This window comes from Ambystoma mexicanum, chromosome 6p (genome assembly GCF_040938575.1).
Source record: "Ambystoma mexicanum isolate Mex_15411 chromosome 6p, UKY_AmexF1_1, whole genome shotgun sequence".
NCBI lineage: Eukaryota > Metazoa > Chordata > Amphibia > Caudata > Ambystomatidae > Ambystoma > Ambystoma mexicanum.
Window position 1 is genome coordinate 1503475942 of NC_090935.1, and position 25020 is coordinate 1503500961.

The 25020-nt window shown below is 45.5% G+C and overlaps 1 protein-coding gene across 6 annotated transcripts in view; it reads right to left on the bottom strand.

Annotated features, from left to right (window-relative positions):
* Window positions 1-25020, bottom strand: part of PAQR3 (progestin and adipoQ receptor family member 3) — a 473228-nt gene that overhangs the window by 205935 nt on the left and 242273 nt on the right. The gene's annotated exons all lie outside the window — the stretch shown is intronic.

The window sequence follows — 25020 nt, forward strand, 5'->3', positions numbered from 1 at the left end:
AGTCCAGACTGGAGACATTCCCCCATTGCCTCCTTCCCGTCTGACTATATTCAGGAAGCCTTCCCTTTCCTCGCCTTCCGGAATATGATCAGCCGCCGCCGAAATACAGTCCCACAGGGTATGGGTAAACCTGGCTAGGGTACAGGTGACATTTGCCGACTTAAGTGCCATACTGTCTGATGTGAAAACTTTACGAGGCATCCATTTTTTTATCCTCTCTATCTGGAGGGATAGTTGGATAAGCAGTTTGTTTTGAAGTAGATGCTGCCTGAATGACTAAACTCTCTGGAGTCGGATGTTTATTCAAATATTCAGGATTCGTTCCAGCCGGTCTATATTTTCTTGGAAAAGTGCTATCTGCAGCAGCAATAGTTTCTGGCTTCTCCCAGTTTTTCTCCACAGTCCTTTGGAGGGCTCTGTGGAAAGGGAGAACAGGATCTTTCTGAGGTCCCTTGACGATTATATCCGTCATGTCATCTTGTTAAAAAATGGGTGAAGTATTACCCCAACCCATATATTCAACTACCCTGGTCATAAGACCCCTGTACCCAGCATCTGCATGCTCTACAGGATCAGGTTTGGCGAACTCTAATTCTGGGGATGTGTCAACTCCACTGGCAGAATGTAGAGTATCACTCAGGTTTCTCATTCTAGATTCCTGGTCAATAAGTTCCTCAGGAACTTGTCTTGTACCATAAGTAACTCCCAAAGGAGTAACCTCGTCTTCTTCTGAAGCAGACTCTTCATAGATTGTGCTGACATAGATTTGAAAAAGTCTGACCTGGGCAAAGGAATGAATCTCCTTTCTTCCTCTTCCATCTGCTTCGAAGGAATTGGCAAATCCCTCGAAGTTTTCAAAGGTGTCTTCGAAGATGACTTCGATAATGGCGTCGATGACGCATTTGGCTTTGGCGTCTAAATTATTGACGTCGAGGGCGTCGACAAAGTTGTCGAAGTTTTCGACGACTTGTGTTTCTTGCATGGCACCGGAGAGGTGCTCGACTCTCGAAGAGTCTTCGACGGTTTTTTGGATTCCTCAGCGCTACCGGTCTTAGCCATGGTAGCCTTGGACTTCCCTTTATCGTCCAATGGAGCAACTTTAGGGGTATGGCTTTTTCGAGGGTCTTTCGAGGGGGTCGGGCCGCATTCTCGAAAACCTCCATCATCTTTTTGCAGAATTCTTCCCACTTACTGGGAGAATCCGATTTAGTCGGACAACAAATTTCTTTGGTCGACTCTGAAGAAGAAGATGATGAGGGAGATCTATGTCTCCTCTTCATTTTTTTCGATGACGACGAAGAGTGTCTCTATCTACTCCTAGATCGAGATCTCTTTGGGTGCCTATGGCGATCCAATTCCTTAGAATCAGTTGCTTTCTTGTGTCTTTTTGACAAAACCTTTTTTGAGGCCTCCCTCTCCACCGAGTTTACCTCTCCTCTCATGAAGAGCTTTTTCGGTCATAGATTGGCAGGACCCGCAATCGTCGGTTCGGTGACTGGAACCGAGACACCAGAGACAAATCCGGTGGGGATCAGTGATCGACATCTTAGATCCACAATCTGCACATTTCTTAAACCCAGTTCTGGGTGTCGAAGGTGTCGAAGATGACGACATTTTCTTCACAGAAAATAGAAGTGCGCCGTTCTCGATAGCGAAGCGATCGGAAAAACGGAACTGAAGCAACGGGCGCGTCTCGAGCTATTTATACCATCGGTGACATCGACAGAGTACGTCGAGGGACAATCGACGCCACGACCTCGAGCACAGCGCCCTCTGCAGAGAAACATTTTTTCCGAAGCAGCGAAGCTGGAGATAACGAATTATCACAAGATGAGGAATACGTGGGAGGACACAATCCATTTGAAAATTAACTTTTTTTCTGCAAAAATATTTGTTTTATTGATGTTTCAAAGGTATTCCGTAACCAAACACTGTCATGAACATAATCTGGCTTGCAGTTAGATCAAGTAACTAGGCGCAACAGTAGCTAAATATTGATAAAGGATTCCCGCCCAAATTTACCTCCAACACCCAGCTGCATTATCACGTTCAGAAACCTCTCCCAAAATGGCAGGACACTGTGAGAAACCTGAAGGTGTCTCACCCGCTAGTCCCCGGGGATCTGTCATCCAAGTGGCCAGGACACTGCCATCACTTTTGGATCCAGTTCCTGCGGGTGGGCCTGTGCGGGAGGATCACCTGGGTGAGGGGTCTTCGGGGAGTGGAGGTGGCACACCAGATGGCGAGACGCAGTATACCCTTCCCTGTAACACTTTTACCCCCACTTAGGAAGTCAACCACCCCCACCCCCTTTCCCAACACGAACATTTCCTCACGGACATCTTACTACAAGAGAAAACGGACTAACACCCAAGCCGTATACCGGTCATGTTCCAATACAATGGTTAGGCAATTCTGGCTGACCATTACACACACCTGACTTCCCTTACACTTCCCCAACACGGATAAAAAGCAGAGCATGAAAGCACACTCTCAGCGAGGCAAAGCACACGAGGAAACAGCAGTTCCAAGATGGCAATTTAATACCAGGTGAAGGACAGCTAAACCGAAGAGGATTGCAAGGAGGGTAGTACTCTTGACCTTTTTAAAGGAAGACCATTACTTTCATGAACCTTCGAGAACAGGAAACGCAAGACCAGGAATCAAGGCTGAAGAATCTTGTATTGTGTGTCGGAGGTACCCGGGGCTCTCCTGCGTCGACAGTCAAGGCGGGGAGAATCGATTGCAGCTGTGGTACTGTCCTTGCTCCTACAACAAAGCAGCACCAGTGAAGTCAGCATAGCCGGTAAGTGAGAAGACTGATACCAGACTGGTCTGTGTTGAAGCCAAGGTTACAAGCGGCAACAATGTATAGTGAAACTTGAAAAGAACTGTGTATGAGGCATATCTGGCAAAGCGACGTGAACACAATTTAAAACAGCAGAGTGATTGAACTTTAAAGCCAAGATATGATACCGTAGACAGAGTGGTCCGCCACCACGTGGGTGCTCATTCGAAAGTCTCTGTTACGTATCCAGATGAAAGGTGAAAAATTTGAAGAGTGAAAGAATTGTGAAATCCAAGTGGTCCTGCAACTGGTCAAGCAAAACCTTGTGGACATTCGAAAGTCTTCGATAGCTGATAAATAAGGTATATGAAATTGGTCCGAGCCCGGCTGAGGGAGACTAATTGAGCAGTGTGTGAAAGAGGATCTGAGCCCGACCGAGGGGGATCCGAGATCTGAGCCCGACTGTGGGGGCTCCGGAGTGAACCGCCAGTCACCCGAGAAAGAATGTCCCATGAGAAACTGGATGCATAAATAATTTACGAACTTTCAGTTGAGAGGCTCTGAGTCCGGCTGGGGTGATCCAAGGTGAATAGTGATTCGTCTAAGAAATTGAATGCATGTGAACATCAAGAAAAGGAAAATAACTTTATTGTGTGTTTTTCACATCAGGCCCTCTGTGTGAAGAGACTTTGAAAGGCAAAGGGACTTGGGCATGCAAGTCCCTGATGCTAATGATTGAACCGTATCCATGTGCTAGAGAAGCTAGAGACTGTGCTAAGCTTGTGTGCACCGCCTTGTCCCATGCTGAAAACATGCGGAAGGGAGGCCAATGGCCTGAGCATCCTGGCATATCATTTTGTGAACTCTTCTTTCTTTTTCTTAACATGGTTTTCCCCACTATTTGTATTTAGGGTTAAGGATTGGCAATAGGTTAATTTGTATAGGCCCTTTTATTTTGACAAGACACTATGATGACTGCGTTATTATTTGATCGTCGTAGCTTGCTCCAATCTATAGATTTAGGATTAGATGGGTGTTTTTCAAACCCTTGTTTAAGTTCAATAAACCCAACTGTGGTCACTTGTGTCCGTCTCACTGTTGATACGATGACTTTCTTACAACACCCTCCCCAATAGAATTATGTTCTATCAAAAGAGGTTAATATGCCTACCTTCTGCGTCATAAGTTCTATTCATTTGTTAAAAAAGGTGGGTTAAGAATCCTTCCAGTGCATCATAATTATGCGTCTGGCGTTCGCTAAAGCAACAACTCTACAAAGTATCTATTGATGCGTCTGACCATTTTGATATGTCAAAGCCCAGTATCACAAAGGTTTGATATCTCGAGCCGTTAGGTCTGAGAGATTTTGATAAAAACCTTTGTCTAGAACCTTGCCACAAAGCAGCAATCAAATAGCAGATGGACAAGAGATCCTATTACTCGGCATCCTCTCCAACAGCAGTCTGATTCAGAGGGTCTAGCCCTTACAATAAGGGAAGGGTATCAATATGCCCTTTCTATTATCTTTTACGAGGTCAGTCTGGTATTATCGCTCTTTGGTCCCCCTGTTCACCCGTTCAGAATCTCTATCTAGTCTTTAACCAGCATTTCACCCCTGAGATCCCTTTCCCAGCTCAGCTTTAATTTCAGCATCGGATTAGTGGCTGTCTGCTGGAAGAACAGGTATGTCACCCCTTCTTCGCCTGGCATTATTCGTCAGGTAGGCATAGAATGGAGAGGCAGGAAAGGGGAAGTGTAACGTAACTTTGTCTGCAGCCATTTACTTAATTGTAGGTACCTTGAAACAAAATCCTGTCGGGAAGGCTGAAGCTCAAAGACAGGGCAGCAAAGGACTCCATGATGTCATCTTTGACAGACTGCTTTAAATTTCTCAAACCTGCACATCCCATTCTTTCCATAGAAAAGGCCTTCTATCTATACGAGTAAGTAGCTGCTGAGTCCAAAAGGGCTTTGTTCGGTTAATCCTGTGTTAATTCCTGTACTCTTATGAAAAGTTTTCCAGATCAGTTTGTGTGGTGTAGAACTGTGATGACCAACAGTGGTTGAGGCTGCCGAATTGAGCAAGTCTATCGCTGTGAATGCAGCAACATATAGACAGATATTTATTAAATAATGTTTTATTGTAATTTCTGTTAATTGCATCTCATCCATACCAACAAATACACATGTTTTTCAGTACGACACCCCTCAGGAAACCCTCCTCCCAATCCCAGGTCCCCTCCATACTGGCCCCTCTCCCACCCCATGCCCAACCCTGCCCCCACTATATACCCCTGATGCCACTGCACCATTAGCTTATATTCCCATCCCCATGGTTCCTCCCATGCCATTGCTCAACCCATATCCAGCCATCTGGACCATATCCTTTAAAACCTTTGGGGACATCCCCTATCCTTGTACACTCTTTTTTTCTAGCTCCACACAACAGTCCATTGTATCTTTGGTGGCATTGTCTTGCCCCAGTCCATTGCCAAGACCACCTTACCCAACATCATGGCAGTCGTGATGAGGTCTTTTTCCCTACTGTTGAACCCAGAATCCCCCCACATATCACATTGGAACAGGCCGGAATTGTTGCACTAATCACCCTAGAAAATTGGTCTTCCACCAACTCAAAAAGATTGCACTTTAGGAAACTCCCACAACATGTGGAAAAGAACAAGCCCACTCCCACCCCACATTTCAGTCACAGGGGAGCCGCCACCCTGCCCATCAGATGAAGGCAGTCCCTACTATAGTATGTCCGATCTAGAATCTTGTACAGTATCTAATCGCATACTCATGCTTGCCTCTCTTGGTGAGCACAACGCTTCGACTCAGTCCTCCTCCTCCACAGTGCCCAGATTCGCCTCCCATTTCTCTTAGCTTCGCAGGGGTTAGGATGTGAAACCATTGAGCATCTGGTATTATTGCGTTATTGTCTTCCCTTGGATTACCCCCTCCATAAGAATGGCCTCAATCTGTGATCTCTCAGGGACCTCTCATGTGTCCCGACGTTCCGGGGCCATAGCATGTTGCAGCCTAGTGTAAGTATAGCCATTCCTAGTCTGTAGGCCAAAATCATCTTGCAAATGCTGGAATCTCCCAAGTCGATTTTACACCAGGATATCTTTAATTTACCCAATTTATATATCTCCGGCAGATCTGAGTTCCACCAAATGGGTGCCTCCCTGGTTTCAGTACCCCCCCCCCCCCCAGCCCATCCCTCTGAGAGCTGCCCTACAAGATTAAAAAAGTGTGCAAACCCCTGGTTGTGTCATCCCCGGTGGTGGCTTACACCCATATAGTAACTGGCAGGGTAGCCAAGATCCCATTCTCCTAATTTCAAGCACAATGTGAGGCAATTCCCTCCGGCTAGATATCCACTCATTCACTACCATCAGTTGGGACACCCAGTAATAATGCTGCACATTCGAGATGCCAGTCCCCCATCCCACACCCATCTGGTCAACGTCTTGAACACAATTCTTGGGATTTTGTTACCCCATACAATTTCCCTCTGCAACTTCTCTATGGTACGAAACATCCCCAAACGCACCTTCACTGAAGTGTTCTGAAGTATGTGAAGGAGGCGCTGTAACGACACCATCTTTAACAGATTTGCCCTTCCCACCAGTGATATCTGGAGAGTCACCCAGTGTTTGGCGTCACCCTTAAGCATATCCAGAACTGGGTGTCACGACCCGTGACCCAAAACCCCACTGGCATAGTCACATGCCAGGTAGGGTTAAGACTCAGGGTTCATTTAGGGCCCCAAGGGCCTTGCACTATCCTCAAGGACTCTCCTTGAGTCAGTCCTGGCGCTTTTGGCGCCAGGCTCATGTCCAGATTGGGACACAGACTTGAAGGGACTACTTTTTATTGGAGGCCTGCAGCCAACATGGAGGCACCCACACAGTCTAGTTCCTAGAACCAAGCTATGCGGTGCAGTGTTTTGGGTGTGGTAGCCCGGACTACTTTACCTGGACTACTTTACTAGAGGGCTATATTAACCACACCCAAGTTACAGAACGTGCTTCGCGTTATTCTGCATCCAGCAGCGTGACGCTCATCGTGTCCAGAGACCAAATTCCGGCGATCCTTGAACAGCGGACCTGCAGAGGAGACAAAAGAACATCCTTAGCAGTCTCTGCTTACCTGCAACTTCCAATCCGTCGAGTATCCGTCTTCCTGCAGCTCGCGGTCTTTCATCCAGTCGTCAGCATCACCGGGACATCCCACACGCACCAGAACGAAGCACCTGGAGGGAGAGAGAAAGAAGGACAACGTTAAAACAGATTACTCACTGAATTTACGGCAGTAATCAAGAGAACCTCAACTGGCTGGGCATTTCTTGCCCGGCTCCACTCCGGAAATCTTCACACGTCCAGAAAGCCCATCGCGACCTGAAAAGGAATAAAGAACACCGGTTAGAAAAAGAAGACATTACCGCACTGCACTTCACGCTTAACCTACCATCCATCCATCCATCACACGCTCCTGCGTCCATCATCCGGGTAGGAGCCCGATCCAAGCTGCGCATTCACCGAACCTCCGTGCACCTAAGGGGGAATAAATAAGGAAAAGACATTAATAGCAAGAAAGGAAAGCAAGGACATTTTAAGATTGCTTTAACCAGACTTACCTCCTTAAAGACACTTGAATGGGTTAGCACCAGTGAAGTTAACTAGGTCGCTCAAACCCGCAGAAACCTACACGCCCCTGCACAGAAGGCAGGATGGAGGGCACGCCAGACATCACAACAAGGTGAGGAGTGGGCCATCAGATCGAATCCAGGGAGCGGGGGGGGAAGAAAACGAAATCTGTTCCTAAGCCGAGTCTGTGTTTTCAGGCCCGACTTCCATAGAAGGCACCATCCGGAATCGGGAAGGGTCCAGGGTGAATCCGGCAACCAGGGCATAAGGGCGTCCCCGTGGATACCAGGTGAGCGTAACACTGGGTCCAAGTTGTTCAGAAGAAACGCTGATTCGGCTTACCAGACTGATACCCAAATATTTAATAGATTCTCTAGCAATTGTGAGCGGGCACCCCTCCGGAATCGCCTTGTTCTAGTCTTTTATTGGCATAAGTTTGGATATATCCCAGTTTATACTAAGACCGCTTACTTCCTCAAACTCCCTGAACGCTGCCATCACTCCCAGTCCAGTACACTTGGGTTCCCCTAAGTAGATGAGAACATCGTCAGCAAAGAGCGATATGCAGTCCGCCCCTCCCTCTGGCCACACAAAGTGCCTTATTTAGGGATCCAACCTCACCCGTGCCACAGGGGCTTCATCGCCAGCAAAAACAAGAGCAGCAAGAGCGGGCATCCCTGCCTAACTCCCCTTTGTAGTGGAGAGACGCCCAAAGTAAGCCCGTTCACTTTAACCCTAGCTATCGGATTGGTGTATAGAAGTAGCACCCAGCGCAAAAATCTGGGTCCAAAGCCAAATCTTTTCATGACCGCCCAGAGGTATTCCTACCCAACAGAGTCAAATGCTTTCTCTGAGTCAATTACCATTAGTGCGTGTGGTCCTCCAAGGAGGAGACTGCGCTCAGCGTTATTGTGCAAATTCCAGATATTCATCCTGGTTGCCCTGCCCGGCACAAACTCACACTGGTCCGGGTGCAACAGCTCACCGATGACTGGCAGAAGTTTATTTACTGAAATGTCTGCAAGAATTTTAGCCTACCCATTGATCAAGGGGATTGGGCGGTACCCGCAACATTGCTCGGGCGGCATCCCTTTTTTGTGTATTACCACTTCCGCTGCCTGTCTGAAATCCTCTGGCAGTGTGCCTTCCTCAAAACATCCCATAAACGTGGTCTTCAACTCCTCTGCCACCCCCTGTCTCATCAGTTTCCAGAATTCTGCCAGGAATCCATTGAGCCCTGGAGACTTCCCGGACTGTAGCTGGCTGATAGCTAGTTTAATCTCCTCAAAGCAAACATATTACATGTTTGCATTTTTTATGCAGTGTAATAACTATAAATGTTGTGCATATATTGTTTTGGTAGAAATAATTGTTACTAAGCTTTTACTATATATATTTTAATACTTTAGTTGTTTAGTGGATCTTTTCTTTAATTATGCGTTTATTGTTTAGTAAAGTATATGTATTTACAATGATGACATGTACCTTTTTAATTAATATTGTATATGTAAAGTATAACACTTGAATGCTTATGTATATTTAGTTCTATATTTATTTTTCAATAGTGTCTTTTCAAATGACTTTTGGAGGAATTATGTTTGTGTAGATAATATTTTACCTTTATTAAGTATTAATTTTGTGGGGGATGCTGTCGAGCAGAGTGAGGATGAGGACCTAAACCTCAGTCGCTCCGCTGTAGCCTTTGATATCCTGGAGGAAAGGATCCAGTTACCGGCCAGAAATCGACGAGATTTTCACACATATCAGCAGAACATAGTCTCCACTAGATGTTCTACTCATAAGACAAGAAGAAACAGGGAATCGCCTAGCAGACCACCTGAACAGAGTGAGCCGGGTGCTGGACGCCATATTGGCCAAACCTTCCGAAGAAAACTGACAGAACAGCTGAAAATGCTTGAGGCGACTAGAAGGTGAGGAAATGTACTGGCGGTCGGGAGGTGCTCATATACAGCAGGGTGAATGCTGCAACCCTCTCGCACCGTCAATCCGATATAACGGAGAGGGAGTACGAGACTTGCAGGGGAGATTGCGTACCAGCGGAAGCAGTGGTGGCGGCGGGGTCCACCTATGAGGTAACACACTAACACACGGATCGAGGACGGCAACAGCCAGGGACGCAAACCAACAAGCAGACCACCCGGATGGGGATAAGAGCCAGAGGCGGAGCCATGGAAGATAGCGGGTCCTCCAGCAAGACACCACAGAGAACACGCCAGCAGTGAGGGAAGGCGGCAGAGGACGAAAAAGGAATTTGGACCGTGGCAGCACCCGGGCATGGTAATACATCAAGGCCTGCCGCGCCACTGCTAGGCCAGCTGACTGGTCCCCAGGCGCTGATGCCGAGAAGGTTGTTGTTCTGGTTGGGTTGGGGTTTCATTCCTCTAGTTGGGGGAGGGATGTAGGTGGGGGTCGGGGGGAAGGGAAGCTATGTTAAAAAAGTCTTGGCAACCGCCAGAGAGTCCACACTTGGAATACTGCAACAACACAATCATAGCAATGTTGACACAGATATGGGCCTAGATGGCTCAGATCAATTCGAACCTACAGATTAACATTTGTACAATTCCTATATATCAATGTCGGATAATAGCTTAACTTTCATGAGCTGGAACGTTAGGGGTCTAGGCAACTACAAAAAGATGCGACAGATACAACTATACACCGAGCGCCACAGGGTCCAAGTTCTAGGTTTACAAGAAACCCATGCTCGTTGTGAACAATGTGAGAGGTTCGCTAAGCAATGGGGACCCCAAAGATATTACACAAATTACTCCACTCAGAGTCGTGGTACCCTCACCTTAATACACAAGGGCCTTAAATTCTATTGTTCCTACTCGCAAATAGACCCCCTTGGGAGATATACTCTTGTTATTGGTAAACTGCAAAACCAAGAGGTAGCCATCCTGAATATATACGGCCCCAACATTGATGATCCCGAATTCTACCTACACCTGGCCTCAATCCTGGGGAGTCACCCCCAGATCCTGATCATATGGGGTGGAGACTTTAACACGATCCTAGACCTTGATAGGTCGGGCTCCAGACCTCGCCAGCTCTCAAGAGCAGCTTACGCGATCCTTACTACTCTCCCTAGACTAGCAGTTGTTAATGCTTGGCGCTTGAGGTACCCCGACTCTCGCACGTATTCCTTCTATTCCTCAGTCCATGACTCGCACTCTAGGATAGACAGATGGCTCCTATCAGACATCCTAATCAGGTCCCTCACCCATCAGGCTATCCTCCCCAGAACACTGTCGGATCACTCCCCGGTGGTCATCTCACTAAATTGGGGACACGACTTTGAGAAGACGAGACAATGGAAAATGAGGCCTCACGCCCTCCTAGACCAGGCCTTCGGTTGCGAACTCGAGGCATCCATTGAGGAGTTTTTTGAGGTCAACACAGGTTCAGTATCCTGTCAAGCAGTCCTTTGGGAATCATTCAAAGCTTATATCAGGGGTATATTCATCTTGAAAGGGAGCGGCATCCTAAAAAACATCCGGGAGGACATCGCAGACAGTGAATCGTCCCTAGCCAATCTTGAGTCCCAATATGCCCAGGACCACTCTCCCGATACACTGGCATCGCTGGGCACTGAGCTCGACAGATTCTGCGGCCTTGCAGAGTGGGAGGTTAAATTCCTAGACAGCCCTCAGGCGGTAAGAAGATATGGGGAGGGTGAGAGGCCGGGCCGCGTACTGGCCAGGTTAATTCGCCACAAATTTGGGGCACCCAACATCCCGGCAATAGAAAGGACTGACAGAACTCTTGCTACCTCTCCGCAGGACATCAACACAGAGTTTCTGACTTTCTATACCTCCTTATATTCAAAGGCTGACGGCCCCCATGTCTCGGAGATTGACTCCTATCTGGAGGAACTCCCTCTTACAGCTCTGTCAACGGATGCCTCCGCCTCACTGGAAAGGCCCTTCACTACCGAAGAGCTAACGGAAGCCATAGACTCACTTATGGCGGGGAAGATTCCAGGGCCGGACGGCCTCCCCCTGGACTTCTACAAGCGTTACAAATCTACTCTGGCTCCGCAATTACTGGCTTTCTGGGACGAGGCATGCGAGACAGGTATACACCCCCCCCCCTCTTTGTGAGGCCATGATAACAGTCCTTCTCAAACATGGTAATCCCCCGCTCAACGAGGCACATACCGCCCCCTCTCGTTAATAAACTGTGACGTTAAAATATACTCAAAACTCCTTGCTAATCGGCTAGCTGAACTAATGCCCCACATCATTCACCCTGACCAGGCAAGTTTTGTCCCAGTAGGTCCACATCCCTAAACCTCAGAAGACTGTTCAATGTGATTAGCAGAATTAATCCAAATACGCAGGCAGTGGCAGCCACACTAGATATGCAGAAAGCATTCGACTCAGTGTCTTGGGAATACCTGTGGCATGTGCTGGAAAAATGCAAATTTGGCCCCAACTTTCTGGCCTCGGTCAGACTCCTCTACACCAACCCATTCTCCAGGGTCCGCACAGAGGACACACGCTCTACCCTCTTCCAGATAGCCAGAGGGACACGACAGGGATGCCCCTTTTCCCCACTGATATTTGCGATAGCTATGGAACCATTCGCAGACATGATGCGCCAGTCACACTCCCACAGGGGCCTGTGCACAGCGGGACAGGCTGACATTGTCTCCTTGTAAGCCGACGATCCCCTACTTTACATCCGCTCCCCAGAGACCAACCTGGCTCCAATCCTTAACGACGTGGCCCGATTTGGACATATATCCCGGCTGAAAGTTAACTGCACCAAGTCAGCCCTATTCCCGCTCACTGACAACACACAACCACCTTCTGACCTTAAGGGTTTCACTTGGTCTCATTCCAACTTTATGTACTTGGGGATATTGGTGTCCCGACATACTGAGAAGTTACGCGCCGACAACTATCAGAACTTCCTAACTATACTGACAACTAAAACCAAGAGCTGGGCTAGACTCCCTATCTCTCTAACTGGTAGAATCGGAATCGGAATACTTGTATTCTTGTATACTTGTAATAGTGCTGCCTCAACTCCTATACCGATTCACCAACCTTCCACTATGGCCAGGCGAGGAGTTTTTCAAGACGCTTCGCGGCATTATTAACACCTTTCTCTGGCACTCTGGTGCGGTGCGCCTTAAGTTATCTACGCTCACAGCCCCCAAAGAATTTGGCGGGTTCGGAGCTCCCAACTTTCTCAGGTACTGGGCAGTGGCTCAATCCCAATTCGCTTCCCATTGGTTTAACACCACGGACCCCCCACCCCCCTCATGTCCGAATTGAAAAACTGAAGGTCAGTGAACGCACGATTGGTTCCCTCATTCTTAAGCCTGCCCCGCCTGATCTCGACTCAGCGGACCCTGCTATAAGCACATCACTTGCACTTACTAGAATATGGGCAATTGTCGCTACACCTCACCCAGTCCATGGTGACCTCTTGCTCTGGAATGTCTTCCCAGATGTTCCATATATCTCTCAATCCATGGTGTCCCGCTGAGCCTCGGCAGGCTTCTTGACTCTTCGTGATATCTATGAACAGGGCAACTTTCTGGAGTGGTCAGACATTTCCCTCTCCCTCAAGCGTAAACCATCAGCTTGGCTGCACAATTCTTCCCTCTGTAAGAACCTTAAGGCCAGATACCTTGGATTTCCCACACTTCCACCAGACGACCCCATAATTGCTGAACTCTGTTCCGCTGACACCTTCAGGAGGGAAGGTATCAAGGCTCTATGGCCTACTACAGACCAGAGGCGCCCCCTCTTTTTCCAAACTAAGACTTAAATGGGAGGAGGATCTGGGAGTTGAGGTTACAGATGAACGCTGGTCCCGTATGTGTGCGCGCGCACTCAAGTATCCTAGAATTCTAGGTTCAAACTACTGCAGTTTAAGGTGCTGCACAGATATCACCACACACCTACTAAACTACACCGAATGTTTCATGACCTCTCACATGCTTGCCCCAGATGTGGTGCCGATCAAGCCAACTACATTCAGATTTGGCACTGCCCTTACCCGACGCAATACTGGTGCGACATATGCTCTACAATATCAGACATGCTAGATTACACCATAGACCCTTTCCCTATGCGCTGCCTCTTCCACGATTTCCCCAGACTGAAGCGCAACGCTAGGAAACTGGCAGGGCTCTGCATGGTGCTAGCGGTTCGCTGCATACTATTGACTGGCTTCGGCCTACCGCTCCCACTTATGGACAATGGCTAAGGGCAGTCACCTGGGCACACGATACTGAGGAGGCCTGGGGGGCACTTCAACACCTCCACTCGAGACCCAGGGACATTTGGCAGCGGTTCCGCGAATACATGTCTGCCTTGGCCTCTAACTCAGAACCGGAGGTTTCTCCTCTCTCCCAATTCCCTCGAGGATCCCCTCTGTGATTTGTCCACTGTTACCCCTGGGTGCGCGACTCCCCTCGTCATTTCCCCTTCCCGAGTTACATGTGATCTCGCATTGTACTGTAATTCTCTTTGTATAATTTGCAAAATTGTTAACATGCTATGCTTATTTCTGACCTTATGTTGATCTCTCATTTGTGTTGTCAGGACGAATAAATAAAGTTTAAAAAAAAAAAAGAAACTAAAAGGTACTGGCAGACAACCTGTTAAAACTGATATAACATTGTTTTGTCTTCATTGTATATGTTGGCCTATGCCCAGTCGCTTTGCGAGGAAATCCGTATTGCAAGGTCGCAACCCTAAGTAAATCAAGCCTCCATTTTAGGTTAAAGCCGCCATTTTAGTTTATCGTGCAAAGTCACCCTGTGGCCTAAAATGGCCGACCTCTGTTCTCTTGTTCTTACTTTAACCTCTTCAACCTCTGTAGGAGAGTTAATGTCCAACTTGCCTGCAGGCTACATGTTAGGGTCATGTAGACCTTGTCCTTTGTTGATCTCGGGATCAGGGGATTACTTGAATCGGCGACGTTAACCTACAAGTATACAAGAACAATAACGCTATTTAAACATGCCATGCGAAACATCTGTTTGACCTGCATTAAAGCAATGTGTAAAGAGTGTAAAGTTAAATCCAGAGAATAATAGTGCTCGTTAGTAACTGTATTAAAAGGTAAACCGCATGCACGAGATATGTAAATTAGGAACGAACCTGGCGCGAACCCTAGCCCAGTACATGATTAACTTGTAGGAGACTGGACATCGTTATGAAGAAACTGTATAAATATGTTGATGTCCAGCTAGCAATTCCTGTTCACTGCTCACATTGAACCCTGCTGGTGGTCTCTGATGTATTGACGGCCAAATAGCTATTTGTGTGCTTTGTTTTGTAAACTGTACAGTATTGCAATAAAGATTCTGTGAATCTTTACAAGCCCGTGTCGGTGTATTTCTCTTTGCATGGTGTAAAAGCTTTAATATTGTATTTTCTGATTCCACAAACCAATCACACTTCTTCCTGCCAGCAAAAGAAGCATGATCCTGGTTAGAGGCCAAATACGGATAGCGTGACAACCCGGGGGCACAACGGAACGGGGAAAGCCAAAAACTATGAGGAAGTTATGAAACTGGAGGGGATTAAGTAGACACTGGGCCTCTTTACAACTGTGCCGGTCTGGTAACAACGGTGCCAGTAAGCCTAGCGGCACCGTTGTTACCGTACCGGCACAGTATGACTTTGCGGGCGGCTGCCGTCCCACCTACCAGGGTCAGACCTGGTCAGGTGGAATGGCACCAACATGCACAGTTTCACGGAAGCACCGGCACCGTTATCAACAGTGCCGGTGCTTCTGTGGTCCCCATTCCCATTGAGTCCTACTGGACTCAATGGGAATGGGTATTTACAATTTACCAGTGCCTGACTTCCCAGAACGCTGGGTTGTAATCCCCCGGTGTTACCGGCAAGCCAGGTGCCAGTAAATATTGCAGGTCCGGTGGCAGCCCACCAGTAGCACCGGCAGCATTACTGCCGGACTTGTAATGAGGCCCAGTGATAGAAAGAACTACTGAGACTTTCCGATAACACGGTCAGAGAAACCGGAGACGAGGAGAACCAGAATCCAGGGTCTGACATTGAGGCCATATCCCAGACTGAAGTCCTGTAGGCCTTGCAACCATCAAAAGCAGGACAAGAAGGACAAGCAGTCAGACCAGAGTTTCTTTGGAGGATGTCTAGTGGCGGCCACTTGCCACAGCTTAAAGTAGGAAACTTCTAATCTAAGTAACATGTTGGGGTATTGAAGAGTTGGGGGGGTTGGAACAGGGAGGGAGGGAGGATGGGTGGGGGAAGGGGATTTTTGGGGGAAGAAATGGATGGAGGGGAACAACAGCGCAATTATACTGATAGAAGTGGTTTGACAACAAGACAAAGACATAAGGAATTACCAGTATGGTTACAGTTGCAACATTTGTTTAACTCGGGTGAAGGCCCGGCCAGATAACAGACGGGCACAGCCAGGGACACAAGGGGAAATGCGTTGCCACCCCAAGAAGGGGAAAGATCTAGGTGGGAGGTCATATCAGAAAGGCTAAATGTCGATAAAAATAGGAACATGGAATGTCTGTGGCTTGGGCAATATGTTTAAGTGCTCCAGAGACTTGCAGTTTCTCCACCGACATGGCATTCAGGTGGCATTATTACGAGAGACACATTTAATTGAAGCCGGCCTTGCAGATCTGCGTAAAAGTTTGGGGGGGCGGCATACTGGTGGGATCAACATATTCCAGAGGGGTGCTGAGTTGGGTGGACGCAAAGGTACTGTTGCAGTTGGAAACATCTAAGGGGGGGGACTCAGAGCAGCATACACTTACAATGCAGCGTAGTTTAGAAGGAAATATCTGCATATTGAACTCTTACGCACCTAACATTGGCAATGAAGAATACTTCCAACAGATTGGGGAATTCATGGGCAGAGACATGGCAGATATTTTCATTTGGGGAGGGGATTTCAATTGTTCTCTAGACCCAGACAAAGACCAGACTGGACCGGACCAGGGGTTTACCAGCGACCACGCTGAACAAATCTCTCAATAGAATGGTATCAGAGCTGGACTTGCAGGAATTATGGAGAGGGTCACATGGAGATGACAGAGGGTATTCCTTTTGCTCACCAGTACATAGCACACACTCTCGCTTGGACTACTTATTTACAGGCACAGAGCACGCACACAGATTCTCCCTGACGGAATATCTAGGGAAAGTGTAATCAGACCATGCTCCCCTGGTTACCACATTATAAGTGGGACACCATTGTCCAGCAATACCAACCTGCAGACTGTATATGGAGTCACTGCAGGACAGGGCGTTTAACATGACACAGAGAAGAGATCATCTCTTTTTTGGATAATAATGAGGGCTCAGTAGAAAAAGTAGGCATCACGTGGGAAGTTCTCAATGTATTGATGAGGGGGGGGGTGCATATCCAAGAAAGTGGGGTTAAGGAACACTCTGTCCAAAAAAAAAAAAAAAGGGATTCAGAAATATTAATATGGGATCTGGAAATCTATTTACGCACGGGGAAGGCAGTGGGCCCAGATCTGGCAGAGGCAATTACTACCCAAAACACACATCAAGAATCATTGTCTCGATTCGACCGGAACCAATAGACCAAGGAAATACATGGGGAAGGAGATAAAGCTGGTTTGCTACTAGCATGGTTGATACAGAGAAAAAAAATCCTAGGGGGCAATCACACAAATGAATGACGAGGGGGATCTAGAGTAGCCACACAACAACAGATTAATAGGGTCTTCCAAGAGTACTATAAGTAATTATACTCCAGTGAAGGTATGTACTCGGAAGAGGAGGCATCAGATTCGTTAGAAATTTCACACATGCCCAGACTAACGGAATCCCAAAGAGAGGCACTGTAAGTCCCGGTAGAAGTAGACGAGATTGAGTGAGCATTACGATCAATGCAGAAGGCTAAATCACCTGGCACCAATGGGCTCCCGGTGGAATACTATCTAGAATACACAGATATTTTACTCCCGGTACTAAAGTGAGTAAATGCGGAGGGATTTACTCAGGGTATCCTTCCTGAAACTATGAGGGAAACCTTAATCACGGTTCTGTTAAAACCCCGGAAGGATGCCAATTATTGTGGTTCCTATAGACCCACATCGTTATTAAATTTCGACACAAAAATATTAGGGAAAATCATTGCATCTAGACTGGAGGTAGGGGTTCCCAATATACTACATTCGGTTTCGTAGGAGGGCAAAATACCTCAATGAACATCAGGACACTCAGTAGAAGAACTAGCCTTGATGGCATTAGATGCCACTAAGGCCTTTGATTCGGTGGAGTGGCTGTGGCTCTTTAGAGTGCTAAGGGAGATTGGGATGGGACCTGAAATATTGCAGTGGATCCAGTTATTATACTCGAGCCCCAAAGCAAGGGTCAAAACAGGCGATTGGAAATCCGAGAAATGGACAGAGAGGAACTAGACAAGGGTGCCTGGTATTGCCAATATTGTTCGCCTTGGCTCTGGAACCTTTGGCAGGGTACTTCAGGGAATATATACCGAGACAGAGATCAGGGTTCGAGGTATTATGCCTAATATATCCTTAGATGCAGATGATGCATTGATATAGGTTAGCAACCGTACAGTAAATGTCCCAGTGATACTTGCAATACTTTTTTCATGAAATGGAGGAGGCTTTTATGTTCGACACTGGGAGGGCGTTGTTGAACATGGGAGACTCAATAGAATTCTGGAAATCCCTGTCCCTCTCCTTGATGGGGAAAATTGCCTTATGTACGATGGTGGTGTTAGCCAGAGTGCTTTATTATTTTGTTAATATACCGTACAAGATTAATAATGTTTTTTTAAAATGCTGGATACCAAAATAGGGGAGTTGCTATTGGGCTTGAATCAGGCGAGTGGCACTAACCACTCGCTGCAGGTCATACACAAAAGGGGGGCTCACTCTACCTGATTTTGAAACTTATTTTGTAGCGGCTCAATTGCAAACAGTATATAATTGGGTGGACAACCCAGAAGGAGACCCAAGACAACTGTTGTGGGTTTTTCCGTCACACAGGAACGGCATAGAATTGTTGTGGGACTCGATGGCAAGCATAGGGAAGAATGCGATATATGCTGTACCAAGAGAAATTTGGAAGCAAATACCACGCTGCCCCCAGTTGTATAGCCCGGACATACCGCTGGGCTTCGATCTTGTGTTACGTGAAATATTGACAAATCTTGCTTCCTCTAGACTACGACACGAGAGGTGCACTAAACTGGGGGGATCTCTACGAAGAAGGGAGACTTATCATTCCTGGATTGGCATCAACTTTATGAAATGCCTGAAGGAGCTTTTCTGAGCTATGCCCGAATAGTGAAACGATTGGCCACTCTCTGGGATGAGACTCCAGATGAACCCGGAACATAATCCCCTAATGCAACAAATGTTAGACATAGGAAATATGAAGCCGAGATCAGTCCCTTACTATCATCGAATCGGAGAATGGAAGCAAAGTCCAGAACTAGGGGGTCAGGGCTAAATGGGAAAGGGATATAGGGAAGGAGATCCCAGAAGAACAATGGGTCAGAATATGGGAGCAGACTCGGAGGGCATTGAGAAATGCCAGATTCAGGCTCATACAATACAACTTTATACACAGTGTATATGACACCATCTAGACTCAATATGATTAACTCGCAACACTCACATACTTGCCCGTGATGTACAGAGGTCTTGGGGGATTCTGGCATATGGTCTGGGACTGCCCAAAGATTAGGAGATTTTGGGAGGAAGTAGTGACCAAATCTAATTATTGGGCACACAGTACGTAAACCTGCACACCAGATGCATGCTTATGGGGGATACTACCAGGAGGTAAGCGGGCCAAGACAAAAGTGAAAATAGCCTTTCTATTTATACTGGCCAAACGCAGGATAGCAATCTCATGGAAGAAGCCAAGGGGCCCATCTATACAACTATGGATAAAGAATGCACAACACTGGGGGATAGCAGAGATGTAAATATTGAAAGGTCAGACCACAACTGAGGAAGACCAGGATAGGGGGACGGATAGAAGACATTCTGAACGCATTAATGAATACTCCAGATTTACTCCCACGCTGAGTGGGAGGAATAAAGGGAAAGGGTCATCAAGGGAAGCGGGAAGCAATAAAAGGAGGGAGGAAATAGAAGGTGTTGACAGGATGACTAAACCCCCATAAGAGGAAAGACATGTGCCACACAATGATGGGAATCCTATACTAATCTAATTTAAAAACTGAACTGAGTGCAGTAATGACAGTTGTAAATTTGCTTACCCCAAACCTGATTTGTATTTATTTACAACTAGTAATCCTTTACCCCAGACGTGCAAGCCCGAGTCATTCATTGGAAATGTTTAAGTTTATGTATACTGGTTTAAAATATTAAATGTCGAAGATAATGTTTGACAAACTGCTGAATTAAGCGTTGTTTATTTAAAATGAAACTGTGGAATAAGGCTGTAACAATTTCACCAATAAACAAAAAAAAGTTTTGATTTTGTATTACAAAAATATTTTATATTTTAAACCTTCTTTTAACATATATTATGGGTGTACATTTAAAATACTTTTTAAGGATTTTACATTTTATAGAATGACTTGTTTTTATGTGTGAAATTGTTGTAATTTTATGCTAATATTGTATGCTTTTAAGTGAATGTTGAATTAAGGTTACAATCATTTGATTTTAATATCATTAATAAAGTTTGTCATCTTAACATTATTTCTCATGTGTGATCACTACTTTGTTGGTTTAATTAACTTTTTTGCAAAAAAAGTTTTTAAAAAAAACACTTTTGCAGTTACGTCAATATTGTAATACTAACATTTGTTATAAAAGCATGTAGTATAAGTGTGTGTGTGGCATAAGAGCATGTTGCATAACAGTGCATGGTGGAAGTCTGTCGTAAGTATGTGTGTTGTAAGTTTCTGTCTTGTAAGAGCATGTTGAAGGTGCATGTGTTGTAGAAACGCGTGTTGCAGGAGCACACGTCATAGGAGTGCATTTGATATAAGCACGTGTTGTAGGAGAATGTGTTCTAAGAGGGTGCAAAGTAAGAGTTTGTATTAATAGTGTTAATATACAAAATGTTAGTCTCACACATGTATATGCAAGTTTTAAAATAAAATGTACCTTCATTCTGCTCATGCACTGTTATGACCTCCATTTGTATGAAATTTCACATTAAAATTAACTTTAATGTGTGTTTTAATATGTATAAGAGGTGAATATGTCAAACTCATACGCGCTGCGTATGTGATTGCAGTGCATGTTAAAGGTGCCTGTGTGGTAGCAGTACGTTTTGTAAGTGTGTGTGTTGTGGGACAATGTGTTATAGGAAGGGGTGTGGGTGTGTGTGTAATAGGAGCATGTGCAGTAGGGGCATGTGTTGTAGCTGCACGTGTTGTAGGAGTGTGTCTCATAAGAGTCTCAAAAGTGTGTAGTTCGTGTGCATCTCATGAGTGAGTGTGTGATATAGGAGTGTGCGCAGTTGGAGCATGTTTCGTAAGACCACGTGTTGTGCGTACACATCTGTTGTAGGAGTGGGTGTGTGCAGTAGGTGAGTGCATCATAGAAGCATGCATTATAGGAGAGTGTGTTGTAGGAGTGCATGTAATAGTCGGTGTCATAGGATCACGTGTTGTAGGCAGGTGTCATTAGACTGCCGTGTGCTGGGAGTCTGCATAATGGTAAGGGTGTGCATGGTAGGAGTGTGTGTCATAAACATGTGTTGTAGGTCCACATATTGAATTATGAATGCTTTAGTGTATGTTTGTAATGTGTACGCAGTGGGGGTGAGCGTGTATGTTGTATGTAGGCATAATAATGTTGGTTGCATATTGCGACTTGAATTATGTATTTACTTGCTTTAGTGTATATTTGTAATGTGTACACCATAGGGGTGAGTGTGTATGTTGTATGTGGGCATGATAATGTTGGCTGCATATCGTTGCTTGAATTATCTATGTTCTTGCTTGAGTGTATGTTTGTATTGTGTACGAAGTGGGGTGTGTGAGTATGCTGTGTGTGGCTATGGCTACTGACCATATGGTTGGTGTGGTTGCTGAGCTTATGGTTGGTGTGTATTTTTAACTTTTTTTGTATTTTTTACCACTGCAAAACTTGGTTGTCCTGTACATGCAACATATACAGATAAAATCTTTAAAATCTCAAAAATCGGACAAGTCAATTTCCAATTTTTCTTTTTTAGTGCACCAATTCCAGCTGAAGTCTAGGCGCCTGCAAAGAAGAAAAAAATCAAAAGCGGCCAAAGAGAGATTTGTCCCCAAAAAAATATGTTTTCCTATCGTAAAGCCCCATGTTAAAAGCTGTTCAAAACACGATCACAAAGTAAACCTTTTTTACACTACAAAGCCGTTGATGTAGAAAGCTTCGATTTTGCATGCACAGGCTGCTGCCTCGAAATATGATAAACATCACATACCCTTCACCATCTTTCTGATGCTTGCATCTGCTTAGAGTCATATGCTTTGCATACGCCAATATCTAGTGGTTGATGCAGAGTATTACATTATTTCTTTTGAATTTTGAAAAAAGGACATTGACGGGGCATTTCTGTAGTACTATTCCTACTGTGACGTGTACCTGAGCCATAATCCTTCACGCACCAAGGTCCTCGGATTGTTATTTATTCTGACCTGGAGCTGCATGAAGTGTAAAGTGGAATATGGATGTGAAGAACTGTTTTGTAAACCCTCACATAAAGCCTGTTGCCTATGATACCTCCTACTCCAAACTAGGGGAGGATAGGTGGGAGCATGTGAATCTAAGCAAATAGAAGCATCAGAAAGAAGATTACAGGTATGTAATGATTGTCTTCTAAGGCTTGTGGATCTGCTTATAATTACATGGTTTGCATAGACTAGTAAGCAGTACCTAAAGGCAGTGGGTTGATCGAAGATAGAGACACATACATATTTTAATACTTCTTTTCCCACCTATGAGTCCATTCTGGCTTGTGTTAACACAGGAACGCTGTATAAAAGTATGCACTGAACTTAAGGTACCTGCCTTACAGACAACAACCAGTGGCACGTTTGCAATGAGTGCTAGAGTAGCACCTGTACTATGTGTAAAATGTGCTTTAGGTGTAAATTGAAGTGTTTTATTTGACAAAGTGTAACACTGCTGTATACATTTTGCAATCCATTTAGCAATGGTAGCCTTTGATACAGGATCCCCTTCATTTCCGGTGGCTAGAGAGAAACAAAGAATTGGTTTGTCTTTCTGAGTAGTTTGTTAAGGTAGTACATGCCTGCCCTTCAAACATATAGTGTGTGGAGTGCTCTCGCTGCAGAGTTCTGTGGATTTTGAAAGAAAGCTGGCAAGTCAATGAATTGCTTGACATGGAACTTAGAAATGTATTTTGGTGAGAAGCGAGGGTGCCACCTTGTTTTTATGTATTTTGACAAAAGGTTCTGTCATTAAGCTTGAAGCTCACTTACTCTCCTAATGCATGCAAAGGCTAAAAGGAAAGCAACTTTGTAAGTAAGAGCTTTGAGGCTTGCTTTATGCATTGGATCCAATGGTGAGCCCATAAGCTTAAGACGATATTTGAATCTGAACCCAGGGGTGGGTTTAGCAGTTGGAGGGTAAAGCCCTTTTACGCCTTCCATGAAGGCTTTCACCACTGTGACTCCACCATGAAACTTTGCCCTGTGATGTTGTACATGCAGATGTTGTGGCCAAATGGACTTTCAATGAATTAAAACCTAAACCTGAATCTAACAAGTGTAGCAGATAGTGCACTATATGTGATGGTGAGCAATCAATTGGTTTGACATGCGACTTTCTGCACCACACTAAAAATCGTTTCCATTTGTTAAAGTAGCAGTGTCTAGGACTTGCATGCTTCCTTTAATATTTACATGCACCTATCTGGTCATTTAAGGTGTCCAAACTCTAGGACTTCAGTAGCCAAGCTGCTAAATTGCTTGTCTGAAGATGGGAATTAGGATTAACCACTGACTCTGACAAAATGTGGTATGGGCTGTGGAACATGCATGGTATGAAGAATGACGACACAGACAAAAGAACTCAAGTTTCAAAGTACTTCATTAAAATATCTGGATGGTGAAAGGCCTAACTTGACCTATAACCAAGGTATGGATTTCTCCTGCCTAAAGAAAACTAAGGAAAATCTGTATTTACAAGTCCAAATCAAAGTTCTGTCTGTGTCCAAAACCTATGCTTGACCTCACATCTTAAAATAAACAAAGTGTGGGATTCTACTTAACCAAAATAGTGTTCAAAAGTAAAGTCTCAACTGCTCTCAGCTTCAGTCTTTCTTGGGATTTCCGTTTCAAGCTTGATACAATTCCAATAGCTGTTTGTTTCACCAAAGTTGAAGCAGGCTTAGAGGTTCCCATCCCCAAGTTCAATATGGTATAGTTAAACCAGAAAGAAGATCTTGAGGTTCACTTACCCAAGATAACGCTTCTTCGTTCCTTCGATCCTCAGGGTTCTCTTCACCGAAATTTCAATATAGTTAAGTATTCTAAAGTCACTTGCTTAAGGTTCAACGCAAGAAAACAACAGGTTCACTTGATCTGCCTTCTGTCTTGCTTTACCAGTTAGTTCACAGTTCTCAGTGGCTTACTTACAATGTTCTTTGCTGGTCATCATTTAGGGCTACCTGGTCTAGGCACAGTGATCAGACAACGCGGTCCACCCATTACAGGTCACGCAACCAGGAACCCTAGGCTTCTACTTGACTTGCTACAAGATGATTTTGACCAGTAGAGAGCTTTTTGGTCCAGGCACAGTTGTTAGACCGCACGGTCCACCACAGGTTGCACAACCATAAGTCTCCCCTTGAGGTTTGTTTGGCCCTTCACAGGCACTCCTGCCTTGGGTTTTGGGTTTTCCACATTTGGCTTTCCTTTTGGCTATCGTCATCCTTTTACGCACCAGTCATTGCTTTGTCACCAGCTCATAAATATTCCTCACATTTGAGATTTGAATACTTAAGTATTTGTTCAATATGCCACTGACTGAAGATCCGGTCACGATATTGCTAATAAACAATTTGACATTTACTATGTTGATCTAACTTCCAAATGTTCATTTGGTATTCACAATTACTGGTTCTTAATCAAATAGTTCTCATTCATTTCGGCTTTCAATATGGAGTTGCTTTCACTCAAATAGCCCATTCTAATCATTTCGGCATTCAATATAATTCACATTCACTTATGCTTAAGGACCGTTAATTGCCTGCGGTCCCATGAGAGCGCTCTGGTCTTCCTGTGTCCTCTGACACTCACCATAGGATTGTTTCTCCCCAGTGACGGTCGTAGCTGCCACCGCTCACCTCTTCTGTAGTTTCTGCTCACTTTACGGGGACATCCTCGCACACGCCGGCTTCCCAGGTCTTCGCAATGAACACGGACTGGGTACATTCTGCTTCCACCTCCTTTCTGCAGCACGTTAGCTGTTTGGCAGCTCTGTCTGCCCGCCTTCCACTTATGAGACTCCTGGTCCTGAAAACACCACATGACCTGTTCTGCTCAGGTCTACAGCAAGTCTTCCAGGATCGTAGCCGG